This window comes from Heterodontus francisci, chromosome 27 (assembly GCF_036365525.1).
Source record: "Heterodontus francisci isolate sHetFra1 chromosome 27, sHetFra1.hap1, whole genome shotgun sequence".
Taxonomy (NCBI): domain Eukaryota; kingdom Metazoa; phylum Chordata; class Chondrichthyes; order Heterodontiformes; family Heterodontidae; genus Heterodontus; species Heterodontus francisci.
The window spans coordinates 68,839,183-68,855,112 of NC_090397.1; positions in this window are offsets into that span (position 1 = coordinate 68,839,183).

Genomic DNA, 15,930 nt, shown 5'->3' on the forward strand with positions numbered 1-15,930 from the left:
TCAGACAAAAAAACACTTGGGCTGAATACTTGCTCATTCTTGAAGAAAACAGCAGCTGCGATACATTGTGTTCCAAAACAGGCATACAGTTTGGCCTCCAAGTACACTAGACTTGTCACTGGGATTTTTCAGAACAGTTCTTTTCAGGTGGCATTGAGAATTAATTTAGCAAGCTTTTCTTCAAAGACAGGAGAGGAGATGAGTTGACACAGTGGACTTCTCCGGGTCTTTTAGAGAGGTGCTGGAAAGCTGAACTGGGTTGTGGTCTTCTCTCCTTCCTTGGGAATTCTCTCCTTGGAAGTTCTCTTCCTTTTCTGCAGGCTTTTTAAAGAGATGGAAAAGGTTGGGCTGAGCTGGGGTTCTGTTCTTCAGTTTTTTTTTTAACTCCAACCCCTTTTAAACAGTTCATTCCCAACACCAAACAATTCAGAAGTGAAGCAGGAAGCAGAAAGTCAACCTTCTGACCTGTCACTTCTCTGCACACATTTTCCCCAGTTACCAGGGTTTCTGTTCTATTTTTAACTTGAGTCATGTGATAACCAGTAAATGTTGTTGTCAAACAAGTCCTTTCAGTGTTCTCTTGATGACCCTCATAAAAAAAACTGCTCCAAATTTCGACAGTTTGACTCTGAATTCTCAAAAAAATCTTTTTAACAGAAACAGAAGCACTTTCATAACAAACACCAAGAAAATGTCTTTGCTTTCTGCTGCGGCTAAGATTCTGGACTTAATTTTACACAAATTTTGAATCAGTGTAATTGCAGGAGGTTCAGGTGCACAGTTCTTTAGCCTAGGGGGCAGAGGCATTATAATTATCTGAAAGGTGTTCAGGGGCAGCGATAGACAGGCATAAAAGTCGAGGAAATTTGAGTGTAGAGTAATTATGCGCCCAAGTTGCCTTGAACTTTTACTCTGGCTATTTGTTTTATGCCCCGATTTCATGTGTCCCTGGGACAAAATACAGCGGAAATTCCACCCCATACTGTGCAATAAACTGGCGAGGACTTTATTGAAATAGTACAGGTGGCAGTTTATTTTGTCCAGTTCTTATCTCTGGTGGAAATATCTGAAGTATTCTCCCCAGTGACAATGTGTTTTCTATGCCTGATAGAAATTGTTGTAAAGAAGGTAAGCTGTGAATTTTCCATCGTTATTTGAGTGCTGACAGTTAAGAGATAATGCAAGATAGGTCAGCGAATGGGGCAGGTAGACTGGTTTACAACAAAGTTAGATTTGTAGGGAGGGGACATTCATCTTGCAATTATTTGAAGGCTACAATAACTCAATGGATTACTGTCAGACTCTTATCTCTTACGTCAATGGAGATTTTATTCTATATATATGGATACATAGAGAGCTCAATCTGTATCTTAATCTCTTGAGCATAAATTTCATCCTGCCATTCCTGTATTGCCAGAAGCTGCTTTTAGAGCATTACTCATAACTGTTCACAGTGAAGAGCCTGGACAGCACCACAGCAATCTGGGATGAGCTAAAACTCTAATCAAAGACCTGGGGAATGGATTTCGTGGCACGAGTGGGGCTCCCCGCGCTGGGCCAAAAAGGTGGGCAGAACCTTGCCTCGACCTTTTTGAGGCTGCCCCCGGCACTATCTTCCATTGTTCAGGCACTTAGGTCCCTGACACCGAGCGTCTCCGTCCCTTTAAAGACGGGGTACCGCCTCCAAGAGCTGCTGGCCAATCACAGGGCCAGCAGCTCAGCAGTATCAGCACCGGGAGTGGTGGCTACTGCTGGTACTACAGACGCCTTGGACTCAGGCCCAGCTCTGGGGCCCCACATCTCAAGCAAATGAGGCGGGGTTACCAGGCCAATCCAGGGGTGGCAGGTAGCTGACATGGCTCCGTAAGGATGACAAGGTCAATTAAAGGAGGCCAACTGGGATTTTCCAGTCAGTCTCCAGGTTCCTACAGGCTGCAGGGGTCAGTTTAGGTGCCTGGAGATGGCCTCGGCAGCAGACCAGGGGGCCAGTGCAAAAGGCAGGCCTTCCCTGCCTGCCTGGGTGCTGCAGCAGCCACAGGCTTCCCTGTGGAGGGGTTCCTGCCCCACAGTGGTGGCCTGGCTATGAAAACCACTTTTAAATTTAAGCTTTAAAACAGCTGGAGAGAGTCTTCCTCCATTTTGAAGCGCCCTCTCTCCCTCACTTACCTGCCATCGCAGCCTGCAGCTCTTTCCAAGCTGGAAGGCCTCTGATTGGTCCTCCAGCTTTGAGAGCTCACCCACCACCCTTAATTGGTCAGCCAACCCGTCCTCTGGCCATTAATTGGCCGCCCTGGGGAAAATAACATTGAATGACTGTTTCTCACACAGTGCGGGCTTCTAACCCACACTTGAGCCTGACACTGGGGGGTTCAGAATCCCGCAGGGAAAATCCCGCCCGATGGGTTTAATGTTCAACAAAAATGTTTTTTGAAAACTTGGGAAGAAGTGAAAGCTGGTGGAAGACTTACAAAGATTTCCATATTTAGTAAATGAAAAGACATTGGAACAACAAAATAGCTTAGGCAACGAAAACACATGGGAAAGGTACACTCACACAAAAAGGTGAGAATAATAGAGAAAAAGTTTAGGAAGCATAAATCAGGAAATATAAATTTGATTTAAATCATGTACAGAAAGTGAAATAAAGATAGGGAAATACAGATTAAGAGAGAAAAATAAATGAGACAGAAAAAGTAAAAAAAGAGCTTCTATGCTTGTAAAATTACATTTTGGGTTCAGAGAGGTTGTATGACACTAATTATCCCTTATTGTGCTGTTAAAAATTCACTTACTCCTGAATGCACCAGCCCTAGTTTATTTTCTGTCCTCTTTAATGAGGAACTAGTGGGGGCAAGTTCCCCGACTTAACACCATTGCATTGATTTCAGTGCCGTGTCTACTAGCGAGGACAGTAACAATGCACCCTATGGAAGAGCAGAGTATCTCTGAAAGCAAGTTCCGGATTTGCACGTTTAACTGCACGTGTGAATGTTGTAAACCATTATCTGATTTACTCTGTGATAATGGTGACTGCTGTTAGTCTCACAGCTATTATCCACGCAAAATCCAGACCACTATGGCTTTTAAGCTTGCAGAGCATAGTACTAACACTATTGTTAACTGACACCAATTACTTTGGAATCTGCCTGCTGTGTAAATAGGAAGAATTTAACAGCAGCAGTATCCAAGTCTACAGAGCTGCTTCAAATAGACATGGTTCTACAACATGGATGTAAAATTCCAAAAGGTCTAAAAAGAATTTCAATCTTAACCACAAGATTTAGATGTTGATTCATCATTCAATACTCCAGAGTTTCTGCAGCTTCCAGACACCATGGCTCCTCCAACATTGATCCTTCATTGGTTTCTTAGCCCTATTGTTAACTGAAGGTCCTCACATTTGTCTGTTCTGCAGCCCCTGCAACATCTTTCATCACTAGAACATTCCTGCAGCAGTGAACGGGGAACTCGATGTCTATTTCTCGACTGAAATAACTCTTGGACATTTTAGAATGTTCTATTTCACACAACTGTAATGCAAGTATAGTATTTTGTAAGGGAAACAGAAAATGCTGGAAATACTCAGCAGGTCTGGCAGCATCTATGGGGAGAGAAACAGAGTTAACGTTTCAGGTCGATGAACTTTCATCAGAACTGGGAAATGTTTAGAGATGTAACAGATTTTAAGCAAGTGAAATGAGGAGGCTGCGAAAAAGAGCAAAAGGGTAGGTCTGTGATAGGGTGGAAGGTAGGAGAGATTATTTCAGATTTGCAGCATCTACGGTATGATGCTTTTGTATGGTATTTTGCAATCCTCTTTCCCTTGCATTCTAATGTAGCTCCAGTGAATCTAGGTCATTATATGTTCAGTAAACAAGTTTTGAAATTTGACCAATCAGATTGTAACGACAAAGGCATTTCAATCTCTCAGCATGTACTGTTACAAATCTCTGGGTAAATGTTTGAGTACTGTTCTCACAAAAAGATCCAATGACTTGGGCCATAATAAATGTTGGCAATTTTGCATTAATGTATTTTTTGGCTCGATTTGATATCCTGCGGTCTACCAATTTAATATGCTATAAATCCTGAAGCTGCATGATTTGGTCTTTGTTTTCTTGGTGCTTAATCCTTATGTAATGCTAAAGCAAAGCCCCGTGGATGCTGGAAATCTGAAATAAAAACAGAAAATGCTGGAAACAACCAGTAGGTCAGGCAGTATCTATGGAGAGAGAAACAGAGTTAACATTTCAGGTCAATGACCCTTCATCAGAACTGGAAGATGTTAGAGATGTAACAAAATTTAAACAAGTACAAAGGCAGGGAAAGGGAGGAGGGAAGAAAAGAGCAGAAGGGAAGGTCTGTGATAGGGTGGAAGGCAGGAGAGATTAAATGCCAAAAGGGATGATGGTGTGAGGCAAAATGAGGTCGTAATGGAAAATGAAACACAAGATAGGTCTAGAGGAGGTGTAAATGGGAAAAGCAGATGTACTGCTCTATATCGATTGCAATTCATCCCGTGAAAGCCTTCAACCATTGTTCTTACAGCTGACCTCATGCTGAATTGAAGCTGCAATTTTTATTTCAGATAGCCAGCATCTGCAATATTTTGCTTTTATATTACTGCAATGTTGTAAATTGTCTTATTTACATTGCTGATTTATAATGAAGTTTAAATGTTGGCTGTGTCCTGATGTCAGAAAATCAGTTGTTACAACTTTAGGCAGTAGTAAAATAGCAGTTCATCCAGTAGTAATACTTTTCAATTACATTATCTTCAAAACACCTCTCCTTTTGAACCCTCCCACCTTACAGGAATTACACTATTGGAGCAATGCTGAGCCAGGGAGATTCAGTGTGTAATTATACATATCTAGGTGAAGGCTTGAGTACTTCTACAAATAGCTGACATAGCATAGAGAAGGTCTGAAGCATCATTTTATAATGAATGTTTGCAGTTACATCAATGTATTTTTGACTTGATTAAATCAGTTAGGGTTTCTATCCCCTGATTATTACCTGGTGAAATTTGCCACAAGGGCCCATCTGCAGACAAAAAGGGGAGGACAGACGTGGGTTCAGCTATTCTGATTGCTATGATGGATCAGTCCGTGGACACCCACGAGCTAGGATCACACATGACAAATAAGTGATTGGATGATATACGTTGGAACTCTATCCCTGTATGAATGACGCCCTTCATATCCAGGTACATAGATAATTAAAACGTCAAAAACAGAAAATAATCAAAAAGGCTAATGGAATGCTGGCCTTTATATCCAGAGGACTAGAATACAAGAGGGTAGAAATCATGCTTCAGTTATACAAAGCTCTGGTTAGATCACACCTGGAGTTACTGTGAGCAGTCTGGGCCCCACACCTTCAGAACCGGGCCTTGGAGGGAATGCAGCGTAGACTTACCAGAATGCTACCTGGACTGCAAGGGTTAAATTATGAGGAGAGATTACACAAACTAGAGTTGTAGTCCCTCGAATTTAGAAGGTTAAGGTTTGATTTGATTGAAGTTTTCAAGATATTTAGGGTAACCGATAAGGGTCATCGAACTGTTTTTTCTGATGAAAGGTCATCGACCTGAAACATTAACTCTGTTTCTCTCTCCACAGATGCTGCCATTCCTGCTGAGTATTTCCAGCATTTTATGTTCATTCTCATTACTATTTCAAAATCCAGCCAATACAAGAAAAATAAATTACATCCTTTAAATTGTTTGCTGGAGGTTGAGTTTTAGTAGCATGTTGATCTAACTGATCTTCCCAGTAGCAGCCTAAGTTGTTTACAAGTTTATAGTTCTGTATTTGTACCTTTTTGATGAGAAAATAAATGATTTTTTTTCTCCCTCCTTGGTCTCTATAGGCCACACAACAAATGTGGCTGAGAGGGTCCAAGATCCCTCCAAAGACTGTTACAAGCTTTGAGACAGTCTATTCCGGCTGTCTGTCTTATTTTTCCTACCTTCCTCCCCTCCCTCCCTTCCAAGAAAACACCCAGGCTTCACTCACTACTTCAACACAAGGATATGAGTGACATTGAGATTCCAGCAGTATGAGACATTCTGGTGCTACACCCTGGCCATCTAGTCTGCTTTCCAGGGCACCACGTATTATTTCTGTACTTGTAAACTTTTAATGAATAGAATTAAATGGCTAGTTTCAGAATCAGTTACAAACACATACACCAAAAAATTATTATTATTCTTTCATGGGATGTGGGTAGCGCTAAGGTGGTGGTGAGCTGTCTTCTTGAATACAGCTGAGTGGTTTGCTAGGCCATTTCAGAGGGCAGTTAATAGTCAACCACATTGCTGTGGGTCTGGAGTTACATGTAGGCCAGACCAGGAAAGGAAGGCTGATTTCCTTCCCTAAAGGACATTAGTGAACCAGATGGGTTTCCATGACAATCCAGTAGTTTCGTGGTCACCATTACTGTTACTAGCCTTTTATTCTAGATTTATTTAATTCACTAAATTAAAATTCCCCTCCTGCCATGGTGGGATTTAAACTCACTTCTCCAAATTATTCATCCCAGCCTCCGGATGACTAGTTCAGTAACGCAACCAGTATGTTACTGTACCCCATTTTCATTTCATAGTTGAGGCAACTCTGATAATTCAAAAGTGACAAAATCTATTCTGATTCTTTTTGATGTATGATTTACACAACAGATCTACACACCAGAGCAAAGGTGTAAGCGTATGATTGTTATCAAGTGCCAAACAGTGACAAAGAAGGTAAGGAATTCCTTCTCCTCTTTAGGCAAAAGTGAGGGATTGGTCTAACCTCCTCTGGTATAGTATTTATTTTGTTTCCCAAACCATCTGCTACCACTTGTCAGCCAAGACACAGGGCTGTGTGGAACATGGAAATCATAACACCACTCCCTCAGCGAACAACAAAAGGCATGTTCCTACACCCCTCTGCTTACCCAAATGATCTCAAAAATGGCCTTATCTTCAGTAAGCAATTTACTGTATAATCATCAACTGTGGTCAATCATGTAGAAATGTTATTTACTGCCTGGGGATTGGGCTTAGCCTTACAGTGCCTTGTAATGCTGTTTAGTCCATTCTATTTGGCAGCAGGAAGCAAGACTTTACACTGTTGTGTAACAATTATTATGTATTTACTTCACACTTTCACACAGGTATGTTGAAATGGGGAAGGGGTTGGGGGAAGGTGGTGGATGGAACAAAAGCCTGGTATCTCCCAGCATAAATTGACCAAACGTTTCGTTCCTTAATAAAGGAAGTTGAGACTGATTGAAAATAACCCTGGCAGTACTGGATGATTGAATAAATGGATCAAAGAATTTTCAAAGATTTACTGAGGAGTAGAGCATTTTACACTGTGTAGGTCATGACAAGCAAATCACAATAACACAAATGCAATTGAATTAATGGCACTCAGGTCAATCATGTCAACTCTAACTCCTCCTTCCTCCGCCTCAAGTATAGGAGGAAGGAGAAGAAGGCAACTTGCTTGTGCCATGACGGAATGAGTTAGTGTTATAAGATGCAACATTAATGCTTTGTTATTGCATTAAAAAAGGAACAGGATTTCGCCAAATATTTTCATACATTTCTCAATTATTATTTTTCTGTGAAGCCTAAGCAAGTGGTAAGATGTGAGAAAATCTTGAAGTAATCTTTGTGACACCCAATTCCCGCATCTCAGAATCTCACGCACCCCCATTACTACCCCCCTTAACATCAGTCGAGATCAAGTGATCAGACATGACTGAGCAACCTGATCTCTATTACCAATGGAGTCCATCCTTCTGATAAGATGCCTGCCTGTTTAGGTGGATTCCTTTGCACTCCTCATAAAAGGAATAAGGGGATGTCCTGCTTGCCAGCCCTTATTCCTCACTCAATAAACATCACAAAAAGTACATTAGCAGATCAATTAACTTTGTTGCTGTTTGTGAAATGTTGCTGACTTGCAATAGCGGCCTTCATAACTGTCAATGCGCAGACAGTTCAACAAAATGAAGAGCCTTATATAAATGTATTCTTTTATTCTCGACCTCAACCTACTTTGAATATGTAGTGTTGACTATACTATAAGATGGGTCCAAATACCAAGAAATCTGCAAATAGTCCTGATTTGTATTACTAAACAGATATTTTGTTTACAAAGAACAGCTTTGTGTACTCAACCCAAATTAAAGGCTGATCTATTGTTGGCTTACCAATACTGTGTATGTGGTTCTTCAACATAAATTAAATCCAGTCATATTTCCGTATATTGGGCCAATTGTTTTACTGCCACTGAGGACACACTGCTATGAAATAAGAGCAAGCTAATACTGGTTATTTTTAGTAAACTGACAATCAGCAATTAGAAATTGTTCAGTTATTGGATAGTGTTGTTATTGATTGCTTAAAACAATCCAGCCAAAGCCAACATTAGATTCAATGCTGCCAAAGACAAATCATCGAATCATAGAACATAGAACATTACATAGAACATTACAGCGCAGTACAGGCCCTTCAGCCCTCGATGTTGCGCCGACCTGTGAAACCATCTGACCTACACTATTCCATTTTCATCCATATGTCTATCCAATGACCACTTAAATGCCCTTAAAGTTGGCGAGTCTACTACTGTTGCAGGCAGGGCGTTCCACGCCCCTACTACTCTCTGTGCAAAGAAACTACCTCTGACATCTGTCCTATATCTATCACCCCTCAACTTAAAGCTATGTCCCCTCGTGTTTGCCATCACCATCCGAGGAAAAAGGCTCTCACTATCCACCCTGTCCAACCCTCTGATTATCTTATATGTCTCTATTAAGTCACCTCTCCTCCTCCTTCTCTCTAACGAAAACAACCTCAAGTCCCTCAGCCTTTCCTCGTAAGACCTTCCCTCCATATCAGGCAACATCCTAGTAAATCTCCTCTGCACCTTTTCCAAAGCTTCCACATCCTTCCTATAATGCGGTGACCAGAACTGCACGCAATACTCCAGGTGCGGCCGCACCAGAGTTCTGTACAGCTGCAGCATGACCTCGTGGCTCCTAAACTCGATCCCCCTACTAATAAAAGCTAACACACCATATGCCTTCTTAACAGCTCTATTAACCTGGGTGGCAACTTTCAGGGATTTATGTACCTGGACACCAAGATCTCTCTGCTCATCTACACTACCAAGAATCTTCCCATTAGCCCAGTACTCTGCATTCCTGTTAGTCCTTCCGAAGTGAATCACTTCACACTTTTCCGCATTAAACTCCATTTGCCATCTCTCAGCCCAGCTCTGCAGCCTATCTATGTCCCTCTGTAACCTACAACATCCTTCGACACTATCCACAACTCCACCGACCTTCGTGTTATCCGCAAATTTACTAACCCACCCTTCTACACCCTCATCCAGGTCATTTATAAAAATGACAAACAGCAGTGGCCCCAAAACAGATCCTTGCGGTACACCACTAGAAACTATACTCCAGGATGAACATTTACCATCAACCACCACCCTCTGTCTTCTTTCAGCTAGCCAATTTCTGATCCAAAGCACTAATTCACCTTCAATCCCATACTTCTGTATTTTCTGCAATAGCCTACCGTGGGGAACTTTATCAAACGCCTTACTGAAATCCATATAGACCACATCCACGGCTTTACCCTCATCCACCTGTTTGGTCACCTTGTCAAAAAACTCAATGAGGTTTGTGAGGCACGACCTACCCTTCACAAAACCGTGCTGACTATCTCTAATGAACTTATTCTTTTCAAGATGATTATAAATCCTATCTCTTATAACCTTTTCCAACATTTTACCCACAACCGAAGTAAGGCTCACAGGTCTATAATTACCAGGGCTGTCTCTACTCCCCTTCTTGAACAAGGGGACAACATTTGCTATCCTCCAGTCTTCCGGCACTATTCCTGTCGACAATGACGACATAAAAATCAAGGACAAAGGCTCTGCAATCTCCTCCCTGGCTTCCCAGAGAATCCTAGGATAAATCCCATCTGGCCCAGGGGACTTATCTATTTTCACACTTTCCAAAATTGCTAACACCTCCTCCTTGTGAACCTCAATCCCATCTAGCCTAGTAGTCTGTATCTCAGTATTCTCCTCGACAACATTTTCTTTCTCCACTGTAAATACTGACGAAAAATATTCATTTAACACTTCCCCTATCTCCTCCGATTCCACACACAACTTCCCACTACTATCCTTGATTGGCCCTAACCTATCTCTAGTCATTCTTTTATTCCTGATATACCTATAGAAAGCCTTAGGGTTTCTTTGATCCTATCCGCCAATGACTTCTCGTGTCCTCTCCTTGCTCTTCTTATCTCTCCCTTTAGATCCTTCCTGGCTAGCTTGTAACTCTCAAGCGCCCTAACTGAGCCTTCACGTCTCATCCTAACATAAGCCTTCTTCTTCCTCTTGACAAGCTCTTCTTCAACTTCTTTAGTAAACCACGGCTCCCTCGCTCGACAACTTCCTCCCCGCCTGACAGGTGCATACTTATCAAGGACACGCAGTAGCTGCTCCTTGAATAAGCTCCACATTTCGATTGTGCCCATCCCCTGCAGTTTCCTTCCCCATCCTACGCATCCTAAATCTTGCCTAATCGCATCATAATTTCCTTTCCCCCAGCTATAATTCTTGCCCTGCTGTATATGCCTGTCCCTGCCCATTGCTAAGGTAAACCTAACCGAATTGTGATCACTATCACCAAAGTGCTCACCAACTTCTAAATCTAACACCTGGCCAGGTTCATTACCCAGTACCAAATCCAATGTGGCATCGCCCCTGGTTGGCCTGTCTACATACTGTGTCAGAAAACCCTCCTGCACACACTGGACAAAAACAGACCCATCTAAAGTACTCGAACTATAGTATTTCCAGTCAATATTTGGAAAGTTAAAGTCCCCCATAACCACTACCCTGTTACTCTCGCTCCTGTCAAGAATCATCTTTGCTATCCTTTCCTCTACATCTCTGGAACTATTTGGAGGTCTATAGAAAACTCCCAACAGGGTGACCTCTCCTCTCCTGTTTCTAACCTCGGCCCAGACTACCTCAGTAGACAAGTCCTCAAACGTCCTTTCTGCCACTGTAATACTTTCCTTGATTAACAATGCCACACCCCCCCCCCTCTTTTACCATCTTCTCTGTTCTTAGTGAAACATCTAAATCCCGGAACCCGCAACATCCATTCCTGTCCCTGCTCTACCCATGTCTCTGAAATGGCCACAACATCGAGATCCCAGGTACCAACCCATGCTGCAAGCTCACCCACCTTATTCTGGATGCTCCTGGCGTTGAAGTAGACACATTTTAAACCAAGCTCTTGCTTGCCAGTGCCCTCTTGTGTCCTTATAACCTTATCCCTGACCTCACTACTCTCAACATCCTGCACACTGGAACTACAATTTAGGGTCCCATCCCCCTGCTGAATTAGTTTAAACCCCCCCGAAGAGCACTAGCAAATCTCCCCCCCCAGGATATTGGTACCCCTCTGGTTCAGGTGAAGACCATCCTGTTTGTAGAGGTCCCACCTACCCCAGAAAGAGCCCTAATTATCCAGGAAACCAAAACCCTCCCTCCTACACCATCCCTGCAGCCACGTGTTCAACTCCTCTCTCTCCCTATTCCTCACTTCGCTAGCACGTGGCACGGGCAACAACCCAGAGATAACAACTCTGTTTGTTCTCGCTCTAAGCTTCCACCCTAGCTCCCTGAATTTCTGCCTTAAATCCCCATCTGTCTTCCTACCTATGTCGTTGGTGCCTATGTGTACCACGACTTGGGGCTGCTCCCCCTCCCCCTTGAGGATCCCAAAAACACGATCCGAGACATCACGTACCCTGGCACCTGGGAGGCAACACACCAACCATGAGTCTCTCTCGTTCCCACAAAACCTCCTATCTGTTCCCCTAACTATGGAGTCCCCAATGACTAATGCTCTGCTCCTCTTACCCCTTCCCTTCTGAACAACAGGGACAGACTCTGCGCCAGAGACCTGTATCCCATTGCCTACCCCTGGTAAGTCGTCTCCCCCAACAGTATCCAAAACGGTATACCTGTTGTTGAGGGAAACGGCCACAGGGGATCCCTGCACTGCCTGCTGGTTCCCTCTCCTTCCCCTGACGGTAACCCATCTACCTTCTTCTTTTACCTGAGGTGTGACTGCCTCCCGATAACTCCTCTCAATAATCCCCTCCGCCTCCCGAATGATCCGAAGTTCCTCCAGCTCCAGCTCCAGTTCCCTAACGCGGTCCTCGAGGAGCTGGAGCTGGGTGCACTTCCCGCAGATGCAGTCAGCAGGGACACCCTTGGCGACCCTTACCTCACACATTCTGCAGGAGGAACATTCAACTGCCTTAACCTCCATTCCCACTATTCTAAATTCCCAAGTTTTTAACCAATCACACGATGAAACAAGAAGAGAAATAGAAAAAGCCTTACCTTACCTACACACAACCGAGTCCTTTTTTTTGGTAAGAGGAGGAGGGCGGGTGGGAGACACTACAAGAGTAGTGTCTCGGGTTCAGAAACAGCCCAAATATATAGGTTTCTACTTACCCAGCAGTCCCTGCTCCACCGAAACTCCCGATGAAATTGACTTCCCAGCTGTTCACTCCTCGCTCACAATGCCTGTGCTCCTGGAAAAGCTGCACAACGAAAAGGTAAGAGAATTTACACAGCCCAAATATATAGGTTTCTACTTACCCAGCAGTCCCTGCTCCACCGAAACTCCCGATGAAATTGACTTCCCAGCTGTTCACTCCTCGCTCGCAATGCCTGTTCTCCTGGAAAAGCTGCACAACGAAAAGAATGGTTATAGCACAGAAGGAGGCCATTTGGCCCATTGATCCCATGCTGGTTCTCCTCAAGAGTAATTTAACTAGTCCCACTCTCCTGCCCTTTCCCAGTAGCCCTGAAAATTGTTTCCTGGAATGTACTTATCTAATTCCCTCTTGAAAGCCTCAATTGAATCTGCCTCAACTACCCTTTCAGGCAGTACATTCCAGATCTTAACCACTCCCTGCATAAAAAAGTTTTTCTTCACTTTGCCTTTCGTACTTTTATGACCTCTGGTTCTCGACCTACCACCGATGGGAACAGTTTCTCTCTATCGACTCTGTCTAGAACCCTCCCACCACCCTCCGCCCGCAACCGCTGTCAAATCTCCTCTTAACCTTCTCTGCTCTAATGAGAACAACCAATCTATACATGTAACTGATGTCCGTCATCCTTGGAACCATTCTAGTAAATCTTTTCTGCACCCTCTCTAAAGTCTTCACCTTCTTCCTAAACTGCAAGGCCCAGAAATCGGAAGATTCCCTTGATTGTCATTTGGGCTAGGATCAGTTGTTCTCAATCTCCAGTCTCACACAAATGTTTGGTGGGTGTTTTGAGTAGCACAGGAACCTCCTACCAGAATGTTTTGTTTCAACATTCTGATGCTATTTCCTGGTCTTCATGCTGGATTTGGCCTCCATTGTGTAGATTGGGGCGGCATAGTGGCGCAGTGGTTAGCACCACAGCCTCACAGCTCCAGCGACCCGGGTTCAATTCTGGGTACTGCCTGTGTGGAGTTTACAAGTTCTCCCTGTATCTGCGTGGGTTTCCTCCGGGTGCTCCGGTTTCCTCCCACATGCCAAAGACTTGCAGGTTGATAGGTAAATTGGCCATTATAAATTGCCCCTAGTATATAGGTTGGTGGTAGGGAAATATAGGGACAGGTGGGGATGTGGTAGGAATACGGAATGAGTGTAGTGTATAAATGGGTGGTTGATGGTCGGCACAGACTCGGTGGGCCGAAGGGCCTGTTTCAGTGCTGTATCTCTAAATAAATAAAATAAATAAATAAATAAAGAGATCCTTGGGTGTCCCAGATTGCTGGGCAGCTGTTCAATGCAGAAATGAAGTCTTAAAGGGCCAGGAGATGCTGCCACAATCGTGTTGAGGGATCATTTCTAATTGGCTGTTTGCTTTTCTCTCCCAATTTTTTGGTCCATTTAGTTGCTTGTGCCAAAAGTTGTGGCACTGCCATATATGGATAACGGTTTCCCAATGGGAATCCCGCTTTAGTGTCCTCTTGAAAAAGAAGTACCGGAGGAGTGGAGGGATGCCAGGCAAGTGAGAGCACCAGAGGAAGGTTTGTAGCTATTGGCGTACACTCCAGCTGCTACTACAAGCCAACGTGCAATTACATGTAGTTGCCTAAGAAACTGTTGAGGTTAAAAATACCCAGGGTGGGGGGGTGGGTGGTGGGGGGGTTGGGGTTGGGGGTGGTGGGGGGCTGCAATGATCAAACTATCGTAGGTTTGTCACTGCCGATGGCAGGAAAATTGACCTTCAGCCACCAAGGACCCATGTTCTGGAATTCTCTCCCTAAACTCCTCCACTGCTCCTCCCCTCTCTCCTGCTTTAAACTCCTCCTCAAAACCTACCTCTTTGACCAAATTTTTGTTCACTCCTCTTAATATCACCAATGGCTTGGCATCCATTTACTGTCTCCAAACTTCTCCAGATTGAATTCCATTTGCTACTTTTCTGCCCACCTGACCAGTGCATTGATATTCTCTGCAGTCTGAGAACCCACTGAGAAAGTGTGCACAAGCTTCCTTTCCGTTCTCTTTTTGTTTCTAATGTCAGAATGTTTTGAAACCTGAAGTAGAAAGATCAAAGGTTCTGGAGTTCATACTGGATACTGGGCTGAACGTTAATGCATATTCTGTTATTTGTATCAAGGAAGAGGATGCTGACAAAATATCAGTAGAAGTGGAAATGGTAGAGGTAATGGAAGGGCTTGCAATCTTTCAATCTTCCCTGGATACAAGGGAGATGTCAGAGGATTGGAGAGCAGCAAATGTGACACCCTTACTCAGGAAAGGGTGTAAGGATAGTCCCAGTTTAACATCAGTGGTGGGTAAGGTTTTAGAAGCAATAATCAGGGGGAAAAAATCAACAGGCACTTGAAGAGGTTTGAGTTAATTAAAGAGAGTCACCACGGATTTGTAAAATGCAGTTTATGCTTGACTAATCGATTTTTTGATGAAGTAACAGAAGGTTGTTGAAGGGAGAGCAATGAATGTTGTCTATAAGGATTTTAAGAAAGCATTTTTTTAGAAAGCATTTGACAAAGTACCACATAAAAGGCCTGGTTGACAAAAATTAAGTCTCATGGAATAGGAAGGTCAGAGGCAGCTTGGATAAAAAATTGTCTCAAGGACAGAAAACAACGAGTCATGGTAAATGGTTGTTTTTCAGACTGGAGGATGGTAGATAGTGGTGTTCCCCAAAGGTCAGTGCTGGGACCGCTGCTTTCTTTGATATTTATAAATGGCTTGGGGGATATTTGAATACACAGGGCTCATTTAAATGGCTGGGGTGGACCACCCCCTACTACCTCCCACAAGGACGAGGGGGTTGGTGGTCCATCCCCAGCAATGGGGTCAGGTGCCATGCGCAGGCACTGATGCTATTTTCAAAGGGCTTCAAGCCCTTCCATTTAGTTTAAATGTTTAAAGAGATAGTCATTTAAAATTCATTAAAAAAATTAAATTAATGTTTCTAGCCGCTCTCCCCCCCGCCCCCATTAACCAAACAGTTCATTCCTTCCCCTCTCACCCCCTGCCCAAATGTACCTGACCTTCCCCCCCAAAGATCCTAAACTTTTAATTTCACCCCTTCCTACCATCCCTTACACCAATCAGATTAGTTTGACCCCGCTACCCCCACTTCCCGCACTGAAATACGTACCTGCTCCCCCCCTCGCCCCCAGTGTTCCGCCTCAGATTTCCGGATGGAGATGGACGACAGAAGCGGGTAAGTGATTAATTCATTTATTTGCGTTTTTTAAATGTGTAAATTCTGCTCCTGTCACCGAGTAGCAGGGGGGGTCTCTGCCGGTGGCATTTTCCAGCCCCCCACGCAACACAAC